Source organism: Eschrichtius robustus, chromosome 3 (assembly GCF_028021215.1).
Source record: "Eschrichtius robustus isolate mEscRob2 chromosome 3, mEscRob2.pri, whole genome shotgun sequence".
NCBI classification, from domain to species: Eukaryota; Metazoa; Chordata; class Mammalia; order Artiodactyla; family Eschrichtiidae; genus Eschrichtius; species Eschrichtius robustus.
Genome location: NC_090826.1, coordinates 154,444,198 through 154,457,697, shown reverse-complemented (window position 1 = coordinate 154,457,697; position 13,500 = coordinate 154,444,198). Strand labels below are relative to the sequence as shown.

The following is a 13,500-nucleotide window of genomic DNA, read 5'->3' as shown; positions in this document are numbered from 1 at the left end:
TGGATATTTTTAAAATGTTAACTGAAATTTAAATGTATAAATTATAAAAAGAAGATGACAAAAAGGCCTATTATCATTTTATTACCCAGATAAACCCTGGTGGTCCACTGATAGGAGAAGGGGCTTCTCTAAGTAGTTTTCTTCATCCTGATTTCTGGACATTCCCTTCTTTAATCTGCTTTTGGAGGCAGCGGGGGACATTTTGGCAAGTTTTATTCAATTTCTTTATGCCTTGATTTTAGGAAAGGAGAATAGTAGCTATGCTGAGCTCTGCCAGGTCAGATAGAATTTTGGAGTATTCTTTATCTCTCTTGTAGACAGCCACTGTCATTTGGTAAGCCATAAGCCTTTCTTTGCTTTGACTGTGGTTAGTGTGTTTGCTGGATTTCTAAAATATATTTTTAGTGTTTACTTGTTTAGATTGAAAAGATTGGGCTATATTTTTAAAAGTTTATCCCTTCATTTTGGAAGGCCTTTTAAGTTGTGATATTGCATGCAAGAGAGCTAACGGAATTCTGGACTCCATATTTTCGTTTTTACCTTTTTTTTTTTTTCTCAGACTTTGAACCAACAATGGCTAAGAATGAAAGGAACTCAGACCGAAATATTTTTTTCCCTTGTAAAGCACAGAGAATATGGGAAAAAATGAAATTGGGAAATTATTTTGCTCTCTTCCTCCTCCTTTTTGGTCAGTTACCTTAGTTGTCCACCTCACTTTGTATTTCTAGCCTGGCTTCAGAAAGACCTGAATCTGATGAACTGCACACTGTTGGAGTAGTAGATTGCTAGAAGGAACCAAGATCTAGACAACCTTAAATGGCTGCTTCATGGAATTATATTCAAGAAGGATGGTCCAGCCAATTTCCTCACTTCCATTGTGAAAGGAGTTCCCCATTCCTAAGAAAATGGACTTGTGTCTGACTGACACAGAAGATGGAGATTTATCCCAGGGCATTTATATATGTATATATATTAAAATTATAAATATTTATATATATATAATGCCTAATGAAAATATCTCAGATGGTCTATTTTGTGTTTTTTCTTTAATTTTACTTATAAAATTGTGACCATTTTTTAACTCAAAAGAGGAGAACCTTAAAAATTAATTAAAAAGACATTCTCACTAGTCTAAGCTTCAGAGTGACTTGGCAGAGAAAATTGCTGAATGGTTAGACAACAGTGCTGGTATGCTTGGCTATTGTAACACTTTACATTTGAGTTTCTCTTCCTTGAAATTACAAGAACTATATGACTCAAGAGAAAGATTGATAGTTAGAAATATTCTGCTTGCTTTTTATATAGCCGATTGAAGAACATTTTGATTAATTATTTGGAGGTCATAGGAAGGAACCTTCATGATCTAACTTTTGAACAAGTAGTGTTGCAACACAAAGCTATGACTTCAAATTAAAAAGGAAATTTGAAATGACCTATTTCTTTTGGCATCTCAATCCAGATATCTGTCAGTAAAATGAGTCACTTTTCAGTCAAATGGGTGGTCAGCAATATAATTTTTTATTGGGAAGCTGAAAGACACCATTGCCAAACAGAGCATCTGCAGTGTTAACATCTATATTTGAGCATCTTTCGTTTTCCCAAGGGGTGCAGGTGAGAAGAAGGAAGGCAGAGAAATGCACTTGAATAAAGCTTTGTAAGATGGATAAAACAGAGAGCATTCCAAGAGGCAGGTCAAGTTCAACCCAAGAACAACTCTCTCAGTGCTTTCACAACTAGTTAACTCAGCTCTCAAATCAGTAACTCAGCTCTCAAATCAGTGCTGAAATCAAGCAGAAGCTTGTTAATATTGATACGGTTAACATACATCAAATAATATTACTGAATTTTCTGAATCCAAAAGTTCTCCACGGTGTTGACATTTCCTTACTGAACTCCCAGGATTGTTTGGTTTCAAAAGCTGTTGGGCTCAAGACGCATTTTGTTTTAAATAATCCTTCATAAAAAGTTCAGCTTTCAGTCTAATATGATTGAAACCCAGCTTGAGTGTTTTATAATGCACTGAACTGGAAAGACTATGGGCATTGAATTATTCAAAACATGGTAGGCGAAGGAGTGATATGTGGGGAGGAGGTGATCAAAGAAATCAGTGAGACTTGATATGTCTTGTTATGTCATTTTATTTACCTTTTAGAACTCTTCCAAATATTAGAGGAAAGAAATCAATATCAATTTTCACCTGTCACATTCCACACTTCAATTATTAATGAATGTCAAATTTGACCACAGTTTTCTGTACCACCTGCTCTGCAATATTTCTGAGCCTTTATTAAAAATGTAAAATTGTCATTGAATTTCCAAATATGATTCTGCGGTGGCTAATTCAGCTTGTTTTATTAATAAGCAAGTTCTGATGAGTAATACTAATTTAATACGCCTGCATGTAAGGTTAAAGTGTAAATTATTCCTGCCGAAGGTGATGAGATATGACTGCGATGTGGTGGTAGGGCACTCACCTTCCTGAACGAAACCTGCGAGCACACAGTTCTTGGGAGAAACCAGTACTTCATATAGTAGCAAATCTGATACTATTTTGCATGTCTCCTGTAGCAGTGGAATGCACACACACACACACACACACACACACAAACATGATCATGGGTGAAAAAACACACATGCGCACCTTAGATGCTTGCATTAATTTCTGAATATAGTTCTCCAGAAAGAAAAAGCTTTACGATGATTTGTATTTTTATAGTTTATTATTTTATCCATACTAAAACACTTCATGAAATCACTTACTGTTTTGTTGTCCATGGAATCCTTTCAATTTTGAGATGCTAAATAGAAATCGAAATAATGATTGTAGTCCTTGGCCATGAAAGACTTAAGTTACAGAGAGCCCGGTGACTGGAGGTCAGAGCTGCCACGGAATTATTCCCTGCTCCAGAGACCATTAGAATATCACTGTGTACCCACTTAAGGATAGAATGCCGCTACTGAGAAACTAGCTCTCTTTTATTTATGCTAAAAGGAGAGAACAGTAGGGGACCTTGGCTGTGTGAGTGTATGAGACTTTCTCTGTTTTGTACAATAAGCCAAAAACTATACATGAAATAGCCTCGGGCCTTTTGTCTTTTGTACCCAGCTCTTTCCTGTATTGCTCCTGATCAATTACACTTAAATCAACAAGAGTTGCTTGAACATTTTGACAGTTACGTTCCCCATACCCTGAAGCATTTTTAAAGGTTTACTGAGATAAAGCTATTTCAAAAAATACTCCCTCCAAATTTTTTCAGGGTGGCATCAATGAAAGTAACTTAGAGGAAAAAAACTCCACCTTGAGTTCTTGGCCTACCACTCTAAGGCCAGGCAAGCATAAACCTTCATAGCAAAACCTAACTTTGCTCCCAGTTGAGAATTTGGTTTCCATGGTCTTATATGAAAAGTATATGGAGACTTTAATTCCCTATAAGTCCTTTCCAAAGAGTAAATACAGTTCATCATACGTAAGAGATGATGAAAATTACAAGTTTGTTGAATAGGTGGAATATATATTATATATAATATATATTTTTTAATATATATATAAAATATATAAAGTTACTATTCAGAGTCCTAAAACATGGATTTTTCTTACTTACCAAGAATGAACAGTAACTTGATCTCTAAACACAATAAAGCACCTGGTCATAGCAGAATCATAACAAATATTTGATATCAGAATGAATTCACTGTTCAGGTGTAAAGAGGGAATACCTTCAGTTTTCCTTTCTTGTACCCCATTATTGCATCCTGGACAGAGGGGATTTTCTTGATTTTAATCTAAAGGAGAAATGTTCACTTTTGTTAAGATGGAAATTGACAACCTCAGTAGGCAGAGGCACTGTTTTTATTTGGCTGAATTCATGTTTCTAGTGATAATTCAAGGTGTAATAGGGTTTTCTCTGCCACTCCAAAATCTGAAAATGATAAGCATCTCACCAGAGTTTCAGGACGGCCCGTTACCTATTCTGTGGAAAGGATATTCAAAGTACCATGCTTCATCAGTGTCTTCTTTGACTTATTCATCAATGGACAACTACTGAGTTAAGACAGTGTCTTATCCTTGCTTCAAAAAAACAAAAACAAAAAAACCCCACAAACACAAAAAAACTGTTAATGATGAAAACTTATGCCAGCCTTAGTATGGCCTGACTTGGAAATTTAGTTTCAGAGGCTTTTGTGAATATACCAAGGAAAGAGGACCTAGGTGTATCTTATTCCCACAGGCCGCCAATAAATATTTGCTTAATGGAGAAAAAATTAATATATAGTATAGGAGAGAACCTGACAGATGCTTAACATTATTGAGTGATAGCAATGCCTAAACTCATCTGTGATCAAACACTATGAAAGTATCCTCCTAAGGATAAACTGATTACAAATAAGAAGTGAAAATTCAATTATGGAGATACTTTCAGTTTCAGCTCTGATATGCAAAAAGCTTGGAAGTTGTCACTGTATCTTGTCCTTACAAGATAATGCTGTAGAAAATGAAAATCAATGACTTTTCTCAGACATGATTAATAAAACATGTAACTATGAAAGAATTTTAAAACTGTAATTATGTATGTGTATATATGTGTCTCTGAAAAATCTGTGTCAAAGAAAACTGAGGCTATCAGTATAAACTCATTTAACTTCTATCTCTTCTTACCTTTATTTCCTCCCAAACTTACCAGTATCCATCCAACTCGAAGGATACAAGTGATTTTTATATACTGTGCAAGGTTTTATTCTTATTCCTATGTCCATGTTTCCCCAGTTCTCTAAATTATTATCGACATCTTCAGGATCTCCTTTATCGGTTCCTTCATTTCAACATATAAAATATAAGTCCTTCTCATTCTAAAAAATTCTTTTTTGCTAATTATTTTCTCTTTTCATCCAAACTCCTTCAGAGTAGCCTATTCCCACTGTCTTCACTAGCCCCGCCTGGCCCCCACAAGCAGCCCTACACCCTCAATTTATTGCCATCTGGCTTTCTTGTCCACCACTTCACTGAACTGCTCTAAGGTCACTGGGGACCTAACTGCCCAAATCCAATGGACACTTACATTCTCTGAAGGATGACACTGTCATCTACTTCCTCCTTCTTGAAACTCTATCACCTCTCTCCTTCCCAGAATTCTTTCTCTGCTTATTACTTAAACGTTGTCAGTACTCACAATTCTCTGAAATCTCATCCATTTTCATGATTTTAATGACTGCTAAGTGCTGATGACATTCAAATTTTTATCTTTCCATGTCTTCACGTGCAGGTCCAGTTATCTACCAGTTTGTCTCCTGAATTCTACAGGTGCTTTAAAATTCTACATGTCCAGAACTAAAGTCTTTTCCTCAATTCAGTTCTTTATCCCCTATTTCCAAACTCAATGATACCACCACCCAACCTTAGTCACACAGATGGGGGTTCAGCCTCCGCCTCCTACTTCTTCCTTACTTCCCAAGATCAAGTCTTGCTTGTAATTTCCTAAATACAATTAGAACTTATTTCCTCCCTTCATCTATACCTTATTTCAGACTCCTTTCTTCTTGTTATTATCTGGTCTAGAAGTTACCAAATTGCTGTTTGGTGGACCCAGTTGTTACACACTTCTATTAAAAAAGGACTCTAGAGTCAAATAGCTTTGAGGATGGCTGTGTACCATATGCCTGCTGTGACGATCCAGAATGAACATTAGCCTACAGCAGCCCCGAGAAGCTGTGCAGTAAAGACACCTGATTAACTTTACTTAAGCCGGGTTCTCCCTTCTGCCGGCCTATAAACCTTTCAGTAGGAACAGGAGAGGAGGTGGCAGCACGAAAGTCCCACTCGAAAATAAAAAACACTGCTCCTCAGAAGAGTGGGGCATAATTGTCTCCAGGCTTCTTCAGATTCCTCATCCATACTGACATCAGTGGTCTAAAACGCCACCTGAACTTGTCCTTTCCATTCTTAGCTATTTTCTGAGGAAACCAGCTCCACGCACATGGATGGCTAAGACCCGCTCTCCTCCTCCTCGCTGCCTCCTTTAGGGGCGCTTGCCACTGCCTGGTGACACTGCACTGATGCTCCAGAGCCTGTGCCTGTGGCTCCATAACACACCCCTCGCACACTCACGGCTCTGGACTTCTGCTGTCCTCTCTGCCTTGAGTGTCCTTGCCCTTCACCGGCTGACGCACCAGTTTTTCACGAGTCCTTTAAGACTTAGCTTAGGGACTGCCTCTTTTGATGACTTTTCTTTGCCTCACAGCTCCCCCTCTTCTTCCACAAACACTGACAAAACGCCCTGAATATGCCTGTCACAGCATGTCACGTGCAGGATGAGACATCTGCTGTGTGTCTTCCCCTCTCACTCCACTGCTAAAGGGCCAACACTACATCTTGCTCATTGTTTCGCTCCTCTAGCACTCAATCCATGACTAATGAACTAACTAGTACTGTAGTAGCCCTCTTAGTAACAATCAGGCAGGAACTTCTAGAAGAAATCTGACACTCCAGCTCTTCTCTGATCTCACCTTTCAGTCTGAATGAACTAAAGACATCTGTACATGTTTTACCAGGGAGACATAATTTAATCCAGAGATGTGTCATCACATACTCTTACATACTCTGCTGTTTAAAAATTCGGCTCGCGATGGGGAAAGGAGACAGGTGTGCTTTCTGATAGCCCCACTCTTTTGCACCTCTAGTGCTCACTGGCTTCTCTCTTGGTGCCTTCCTTAAACCCTTCCTCTCTTAACAAGGAAACAGGATAACAAAGTAATTAAGAGCCTGGGTTCTGCCTATCTGTGAAACAGAAACAAAACCAAGGACATAGAGAATAGACTGGTGGTTGCCAAGGGGGAGGGGTGGGAGAGGGTTGGATTGGGAGTTTGGGATTAGCAAATGCAAACTGGTGTATATACAGGATGGATAAACAAAAAGGTCCTACATGGGACTTCCCTGGTGGCGCAGTGGTTAAGAATACGCCTGCCAATGCAGGGGACACGGGTTCGAGCCCTGGTCTGGGAAGATCCCACATGCCAGAGAGCAACTAAGTCTGATGCCACAACTACTGAAGTCCATGCACCTAGAGCCCGTGCTCTGCAACACGAGAAGCCACCACATTGAGAAGCCTGTGCACCGCAACTAGAGAAAGCCCGTGTGCAGCAATGAAGGCCCAACACAGCCAAAAATAAAAAAATAAATAAATACATTTATTAAAAAAAAAAGTGGATGTATTTTAAAAAAACCAAAAAGGTCCTACTGTAGAGCACAGGGAACTATATTCTATATTCTGTGATAAACTGTAATGGAAAAGAATATGAAAAAGAATGTATATAAATGTATAACTGTCACTTTCCTGTACAGCAGTAATTAACACACACTGTAATTCAACTATACGTCAATAAAAAATAAAATTTAAAAAAATTGTCATAAAAATCATCACATAAGGGGGACTTCCTTGGTGGTCCAGTGGTTAAGACTTCACCTTCCAATGGAGGGGGTGAGGGTTTGATCCCTGGTCGGGCAGCTAAGATCCCACATGCCTTGCGGCCATAAACCAAAATATAAAACAGAAGCAATACTGTAACAAATACAATAAACACTTTAAAAATGGTCGACATCAAAAAATATCTTTAAAGAAAAAAATCACATAAATCAGAAACAAATGAAACAATAAAGTCCGTACATTTAAAAAAAAAGGAGCATGGGTTCGGGTCAGATCGCAGCTTACCACTTACTTATAGCTGTGTAATTCTTGGCAACTCACATAATGTCTCCTCCGACTCCTCATCTATAAAATGGGGATGGTAATAGTTCCCAACCTCATAGCGTTGCTGTAATCCATAAACACAGTTAAGTGCCTTGATAAATGTTTGAGGCTCTCTGGTTATTGTGAATTAAAATACGTGGCTTCTGGCCATGTGATTTATAATAGTTTGACATTTAACCAAATGGTAAAACTGTTCCATTTATTATTCCCGTCTCTTTTTACCCCTTACCCTGTTTTGTTGTTTAAGTTTTCTCCCACCACAGAGTGCTAGTTCCAGGAGAGTAAAGGCTTTATTTTGTTCACTGCTGAAACCAACGGCACCCAGAAAAGTACTGTACATATGAAGACCTCAGAAAACACTAGCTGAATGAATGGTGCAAAGTGTCACCAGGAAAAATACACCAAAACTTTCATTATAATAAAAAAGTATAGATAAATCTTTCTCTAATGGCTTCCAGTCAAGTAATTGAAAACACCGTATGCTATAATAAAAACATAAGTAGTTTATTAAAATTTGAAGGCAAAAACATAATTTTAAAAGATTTAGTCCTATGTTAGGCGTGATAGAGTATGGATGCTTTCTTAAAATTCACAATCAGATCCAAGAGTATCACTTTCAGAATGTTCTAGTAGACTGAGTTTACTTTTAGTTGTCTTTGATGAAACAGTCACTATTCTACTCTCTTTCTTAACAGAAATGTGTTTTTTCAAAGACTCACTTTTAATTGGTTTATTAACCAAAGAATTCTTTTGCCCAATTCCTTTGCTTTTCTGCTTTACAGGTGAGTCAGAGCAGGAATGCAGGTCCTTCCCAGGTTGTTTCTTAGCAGAGTATTTTTTGGTATATTCACCTGCTTTGCTCATTTTCTCTGAAGAAGACCTGCTATTTCTAGATAATTCCTCTTCTTTTCTTTGACTTCCAGTTCCAGAAATGACGTCTGCTGAAGGGAGAACATGTTCTAGCAATGAAATCTTCAAAAGACTCCTGCCGCTGCTCTGTGACTGGGACCCCTAGGTTGTCTTTGGAAGTTTCTAAGGCCTCCTGAGTAGAGACTGGGACATGGAAGGAGTCGAGAGGCAAAGGAAGCCCAGCATCACCTGTAATTTTCTGAAACTGGAGGGAAAGACAAAAGACAAGACAAAAATTTTGTGATGAACAAAGCCAACCATTAAAAAGTAGAGTTCAAAACTTCAATGTTATTCTGTGATCTTATTATTAACACAGTAATTGATTATTCAGAAGATTTCAGAGCCAGTTTTTTTCTAATTATATCTTGCCAAGTGATTCTCAACTTAACCTAGCTATATCCAAGGCTATGTCCGCTACATTTTCAGACTTTGGTGATTGGGGTAGTTATTACCCATTTCCTTTCCCTCACTAAAAATGAAACCCTACTCTTTAAGAAAATTAGTTTCTTTTCTATCCTCCAGGCACATGTAAACAGTATATTGTTTGTGACCATACTGTGTTCTCAAGTTGTCAGTTCCCAAGACCAGTCTGAGATTGGCTGAGGTGGGCGAAGGGGGCTCTAAGTAAGACTAGAGGAAAAGTTGACATGTTTCCCCTCCCATTCCCATGACCAGGTGAGTCACTATAATATCTTACGTATTAGCTATGTCAAGATTACTTATTTTAAAAATTCTGTCAATACGTGTACCTTCATTAGTGTTCCTTCATTTTAAGCTGACTGCATACAAATAGAAACCTAGATAAAATATGAATAGAATAGACATTTATACAATTTAAAATTTGGAATATTTTCTGTAATGTTTTCTTTCTTCATTAAGGAGAGTTTGCTTTAACTCATAAATTTTCTAAAGAACTTCCAGTTTTCTTATGTGCAACAATACAGTATCATGAAATGGGCCCACATTTACTAATCTCAGATTTGGAGAGGACTCCACAGTCTTCTAGCTCCCGAGCATGTGAACTATTAGAGACTGACCATTATTAGTTTCTCTCTGACTTGGTCATTTCCTTTTTGCTAATCACTCTTAGAATCATTAAGTGCTGTCCTGTCCACTTACTTGGAGATTTTGCGTTTGTACTGGGGCACTCTGCTTTGATTCTGATTTTTCTTCTTCAAGTGCTTTCTTTTCTTCTTTAGGTGGACTACTAACAGTAGAATTCATCTGGGGACGACCTAGTAAATGAAAATCTGACTGATCTATACCAGCCATTGTGGCCAGCTGCCCAAGCCTGGACCAGAGGAGGAAAGGAGAAAAGACAAAGGTTATTATAATCACATAAGAGCAGTTTAGATTTCCCCAGACCTACAATCATGAAATACTTCTAAAATCTTAAAAGCCAACATCCTACTCCAGACTACAAGCCTCTCTCTCCCCCAAATTCTCAGCCCTTTCCAGATTCATCCTCTAGGAGACATCCCACTGTCTCACTAGCAGCTTCAACATGTACCACCCCGTCCACTGCCTGTCACACCTCCACTCCCACACTTCTTTACCACCTTTCCTCCAGTTTCCAAGAATGTGTTTGTTCCTTCCTTCCCAACACCAATTCATTCACTGACAAAACACCACTCCATCAACTGTCAATCTCCACTTCCCTCTTTCAGCAAAATTGCTCCCGGTTGAGAACCACTGACCTATATCTTCCCTGAAGATTAATAATAATTTTTATGTCTAAGACAAAAATAACTTTAATGCAGACTTATCAAACAAGCAAAATAAATGAAAGATAGGAAAATTCTTATCCATTCCCAAATATTTTCAATGAAAACTGCCTTCAATTTAGTCTTTACAAAAAACTATACCTACTAATTACTCTGTCTACAGGTTACTCTTTTATAATGGGCTCCCCGCTCTACCAAGGCAGGCTCCCCTACTTGCATTTCTTAAAAAATTTAATTCCTCATTTTAAAACGTCAACTATATTACCTATAATTCCCCTAAATTTGGCTAAATATGGCCACGTAAGTGATGAAAATTGCTCCAGTTCCTCAGCAAACTACCATTATAGTCTCAAAGAGAAGAACGCCATGAAGAGAAATGAACTAACCCAGCATCTTTAAGGAGATCCAAGAAAGCATGGAACTTCTGAAAAGAATTCTCAGTGCTGCCCAAAACACCTTCATCATCCAGGATCATGCTTGTCAATGAGTGGGCATGAAGGCCTTCAGACAAAGAGAAATTTATATTTCTTAACTGGGCATTTTCATGTTCCAGCTATAAAAGAAGACTGAAAATGTCTGACATGCTTTTTTCTCATTGTCATCAAAAGTAGTCTTGTCTAGTTTCAAGGAACAAAACTAAAACACTCAAAATGTAATTAATCTGTAATTAACCTAACTCTCCACCAGTAAAGACAGAGACCATATCACATAATAACCAAAACCCCCAGGCACCCAACAAAGTTTCCTATATAACAGGTGGTATATAAATAAACCAAAGTTATCGTTTTATTAATGACCTTTCACAAAAGATCACATTTCTAACTGGTTAAATTCATAATGAAGCCTCATTCCACATTAGAAAATTACCTGCTTTAAGTTTCCCTTAAATTAGAAAGTGAATTATAGAATCTGATTTGAACAAAACATATTACAACTCTGCTGAATGTTAAGAATTAACTTTAGTGAGCAAACTCTCTAATGCTTACGTTTAAAAGTCCTAAATCATACCCAACCCAATTTATTAAATGTACGATCACCAATATTTTCTTTGGCTTCTTGAAAATATTCACTCCCGTGCACTCTTCCCCTTCCACTCATCACCTATGCACTTAAAACCCCCTATAAGCTCAACTCTAGTATTTCTCAGAAAGGCTGTTATGTTCATGATGCCCCTTTTGCCTCATATAAGCAGATGCTCAACATTTATTGAATGAGTGTCCGCCAATCCAATGGATGCACTTTGAAAAATTCCTCCCTACGTTCAACCTATGATAAAGTATATTTAGATGGAACTTTTTAGATTATGCCCTGCTTTCATGCACATTACCTAATGTAATTCTTATAGTATATATTTTTATCTTGCATTGCATTCGTACAAGTTTTCCAATGTCTTAAATTTATTTAAATGATTCACTTTCCTAATTCATTGCCAGGAGAGTCTCATCATGTCTTTTATGCTACTGTATATACAGTATATGCACAAAAAGTGCTTTTTTGAATCAAAGAATCATGAACAGAAAATAAGCTAGTGTCATATGAAAGCACACACACACACACACACACACACACACAACGAGATTTTCACATTTTTAAAAACATGCTTTCTGGAATATAGATCATATGATCACTAAATACCAGTAAATGCAAAAGTCCATATGATACAACCAATTTGCAACATATTACAGTTTTAAAGTTTACAAACTATGTGTATATGGCTTAAAATCAAATCAAAATAAAACGAAAACACTCTCAAAAGTATAAGAAATTGTTTGCCTCATTGACTCATTTATCAACCTTAAGTCTTATTACTCTTTCCTCCTTTAACTGCTTTAGGCACTCCTCCAGTTTTTCCTAAACAAACAGAGTAAATATTATAACTAATTCGTAGTATAATATCCAAAAGCCTTTCCAGCTATAAGACTCATCAGGATTTAGGGGCAGAGCCAGAAGTGAACTCAGGTTTTAGTCTGCTACTGGTAATATCATACCATGCTAGTGAAATGAATTATCAAAATCTATCAAATTAGCATAGTAAAGATTTATTTAAATTCCACTTTTTCCAACATAAATTTGTGGCAGCCCACCATAAAAGGCATATGCGTATAACATAGCAAGTCAGAAATAAATAGTTAAGACCAAGAAAGAAAACTTCTATTTTTATTTGTGGGTCTCTTTATAGTAGGAAGTCCTATTAATGAACATGCTTAATATACCTGAATTGCATAATTGCAGATTCAAAAGCATTTTTTAAAAAGTAATCACTTTTAAAGCGATTTACAGTCAAGCACTGTTCCTGGAGTTCCCTGGGCATTAAATAATCTAATCATCAAAACCCTAAGAGGGGGGCTTCCCTGGTGGCGCAGTGGCTAAGAATCCGCCTGCCAGTGCAGGGGACACGGGTTCGAGCCCTGGTCCGGGAAGATCCTACGTGCCGCGGAGCAACTAAGCCCGTGCGCCACGACCACTGAGCCTACGCTCTAGAGCCCCTGTGTCACAACCACTGAAGCCTGCGTGCCTAGAGCCCGTGCTCCGCAATAAGAGAAAACACCGCAATGAAAAGCCCGCACACCACTACGAAGAGTAGCCCCCGCTCGACGCAACTAGAGAAAGCCCGTGAGCAGTATCAAACACCAAGCACAGCCAAAAATAAATAAATTAATTAATTTATTTAAAAAAAAACCCTACGAGGAAAGAACAATCAGTAACTCCATGTTATTTTACAGATGAGGGAAACGGAGGCAGAGAAGTAAAGTAGAGCAGCACAGCCAAGGTGACACCACTAAGTAGCAGAGCCACACTGTGGACTCAGGAAGCTGGGTGCCATTCCTGTTCACGGAGGTGGTAGTCTTCCCACTCACCAAGGTCAATCAAATAAAATGAACACTGATAAACTCTCTTAGGAGTTTTAGGAGCTAAGACACTTCGGTCCTTGAAGTGGGGACACTGCTTGCAATAGGCAGAATTCTAACAGAGCCCCTAAGACTCCTACTTACTGAAGTACACAAACCTTCCACTTATCCAATCAAACCCTAAATCTGGGTGCTGTAGTGAAGGGATTTTGCAGACGGAATTAAGATTCAAAATCAGTTGATTTTTTAAGATAGGGAGATTATTCTAGGTGGATG

General features: G+C 37.9%; 1 pseudogene; it reads right to left on the bottom strand.

The window, feature by feature from the left end:
• Positions 1-8,291: 8,291 nt before the first annotated feature.
• Positions 8,292-13,500, bottom strand: part of LOC137760739 (centrosomal protein of 78 kDa-like) — a 29,429-nt pseudogene continuing 24,220 nt past the window's right edge.